Source organism: Panulirus ornatus, chromosome 8, assembly GCF_036320965.1.
Source record: "Panulirus ornatus isolate Po-2019 chromosome 8, ASM3632096v1, whole genome shotgun sequence".
Lineage (NCBI taxonomy): Eukaryota > Metazoa > Arthropoda > Malacostraca > Decapoda > Palinuridae > Panulirus > Panulirus ornatus.
In genome coordinates this window covers 8727341-8730825 of record NC_092231.1, presented here as the reverse complement: position 1 = coordinate 8730825, position 3485 = coordinate 8727341, and positions in this window count along the sequence as shown.

The window sequence follows — 3485 nt, the reverse complement described above, 5'->3', positions numbered from 1 at the left end:
TCTATCCAGTTATATGCCCTCGCCTTATATGAATGACAGTATGATGAACGTGTAACTATATCATGACAGTAATGAAATGAGGTACGTTGGTGGCATGAGGGTGGTATGAAGTCCCTCAAGAGTTTATATAGAATGATCATGTATTGTCTTTCCGTCCGCAGCTGGAAGACTCGCTCCTCAATTCCAGCTCACTCACTGACTCACTCACTCACCCCCTGACCACCACGATGTCTTCTGGAAGTGTGGAACTGAGCTCAGTCCCGTTGAAGGAACAAGTCACTCACTCACTCACTCACTCACTCACGTCTGGTCTGGCATGTGTTCTCTCTCTCTCTCTCTCTCTCTCTCTCTCTCTCTCTCTCTCTCTCTCTCTCTCTCTGTATTGTAACTCGCGCTTGGAATGGATTCCACCCTTCCTCCCTTCCTCCCTCCCTCCCGTGTTTATACCGAGATAATACAGAGCACATTAACGTGACAGGCAGCGGCCTTCATCACATACGCAACGCTGCCGCAACTTAATTAAAATGGACTAAGATGTCCGGGCTGGAGATTGATGCGAATCTCCAGTTTTCTTCGCGAGGCCCTGGCACCTCCTCCCACCACCTCCTCCTCCTGCACACCCACCACCTCCTCCTCCTGCATACCCACCTCCCCCTCCTCCTCCTCCTCCTTCCGTCGTCAACAGGAAGTGAGCGACGCTGACGAAGGGGCCTGCCCCAGGGCGACCGCCTGTGTTGCTGCTATATGAAGCGCCTTCGTTACTCGTTAACCATACAAGATTACCTCTTTTAACTCCGTCGTTTATCCTTGTACGTGGCTTCCACCACCCCCCCCCCTCCCCCCAAGTCAAGAGAGATATGATGTTTTTAATAGATTTGAGTTTTTTGTTTCTTTTTCAAAAACTTTCGTTATATTGATCTTAAGTATATTATCGTTTAAGTGTGTTTACGCTCTTGTAGTTTCGGTTTGCGTACGTATGCGTGGGTGTTCGTACCTATTTCTATGGTGTCCCAGCTCCTGTGTGTGTGTGTGTGTGTGTGTGTGTGTGTGTGCGTGTGTGTGTGTATGTATGTATGTATGTATGTGTGTGTGTGTGTCTGTCTGTGTGTGTCTGTGTGCGTGTGCGTGTGCATGTGTGTGTGTATGTATGTATGTGTGTGTGTGTCTGTCTGTGTGTGTATGTGTGTGCGTGTGCGTGTGTGTGTGTGTATGTATGTATGTATGTGTGCATGTGTGTGTATGTATGTATGTATGTATGTATGTATGTGTGTGTGTGTGTGTGTGTGTGTGTGTGTGTGTGTGTGTGAAGATAAAACCACTCTTCTTGGAGACATTTTTTTTTTTATCATCATCATTCCAAAATAATTTCGTCCCCTCACAAGCCCTTGTCAAGAGGGAACTTAGAATGACAGAAGAACCTGGGCAAATGTCATACCAGCCTGTGTTCACCACTGCATCTAACCATGTATTAACCTTGGAAGCCCCTGGTGACAAGTGAACTTTAACCGTTAAGTCAACATCACCCGCTCTTCCCTTGACCGACTGAGAGAGCTAATTGCTTGATTAGACTAAGGTTTGGAATTCCATCTCCTGAATTCAACGTTTTCATATCTTTTTTCCTTTTCATGATCCTAATGTTCAGAGAAAAAAAAAGAGAAAATAGCTCCTCTTGTTTCCTCCATAGTCCTGTGGGTTTGTATGATCTCTGACACCCCATTTTCTATCATTGATCAGGAAATTAAGGGAATAATAATATATGTCCATTTTAGAATAATTGACTTGAAGTAAATTGATTCATTTTCGGTGCACATGAGACACGGTGGAAAAACATTTTAGTCATGCAGATGAACTATTACAGCTGATTACGAGGGAAAAAAATTTTTTTTTTGCTCTTCTTCATAATGAAAAGATCAAAAGAATTAAAGGAAACTTGCCAAAATGATAAGAATAAATGTTACATTTAGTTGTACTCATCCCACAGAGGACATGTTGATTGTAAACAGTCCTAATGACACAAAAGACACGGGTATATATATATATATATATTTTTTTTTTTTTTTTTTTTTTTTTTTTTTTTTATACTTTGTCGCTGTCTCCCGCATTTGCGAGGTAGCGCAAGGAAACAGACGAGAGAAATGGCCCAACCCCCCCCCCCATACACATGTACATACACACGTCCACACACGCAAATATACATACCTACACAGCTTTCCATGGTTTACCCCAGATGCTTCACATGCCTTGATTCAATCCACTGACAGCACGTCAACCCCTGTATACCACATCGCTCCAATTCACTCTATTCCTTGCCCTCCTTTCACCCTCCTGCATGTTCAGGCCCCGATCACACAAAATCTTTTTCACTCCATCTTTCCACCTCCAATTTGGTCTCCCTCTTCTCCTCGTTCCCTCCACCTCCGACACGTATATCCTCTTGGTCAATCTTTCCTCACTCATTCTCTCCATGTGCCCAAACCATTTCAAAACACCCTCTTCTGCTCTCTCAACCACGCTCTTTTTATTTCCACACATCTCTCTTACCCTTACGTTACTTACTCGATCAAACCACCTCACACCACACATTGTCCTCAAACATCTCATTTCCAGCACATCCATCCTCCTGCGCACAACTCTATCCATAGCCCACGCCTCGCAACCATACAGCATTGTTGGAACCACTATTCCTTCAAACATACCCATTTTTGCTTTCCGAGATAATGTTCTCGACTTCCACACATTTTTCAAGGCTCCCAAAATTTTCGCCCCCTCCCCCACCCTATGATCCACTTCCGCTTCCATGGTTCCATCCGCTGACAGATCCACTCCCAGATATCTAAAACACTTTACTTCCTCCAGTTTTTCTCCATTCAAACTCACCTCCCAATTGACTTGACCCTCAACCCTACTGTACCTAATAACCTTGCTCTTATTCACATTTACTCTTAACTTTCTTCTTTCACACACTTTACCAAACTCAGTCACCAGCTTCTGCAGTTTCTCACATGAATCAGCCACCAGCGCTGTATCATCAGCGAACAACAACTGACTCACTTCCCAAGCTCTCTCATCCCCAACAGACTTCATACTTGCCCCTCTTTCCAAAACTCTTGCATTCACCTCCCTAACAACCCCATCCATAAACAAATTAAACAACTATGGAGACATCACACACCCCTGCCGCAAACCTACATTCACTGAGAACCAATCACTTTCCTCTCTTCCTACACGTACACATGCCTTACATCCTCGATAAAAACTTTTCACTGCTTCTAACAACTTGCCTCCCACACCATATATTCTTAATACCTTCCACAGAGCATCTCCATCAACTCTATCATATGCCTTCTCCAGATCCATAAATGCTACATACAAATCCATTTGCTTTTCTAAGTATTTCTCACATACATTCTTCAAAGCAAACACCTGATCCACGCATCCTCTACCACTTCTGAAACCACACTGCTCTTCTATATATATATATATAT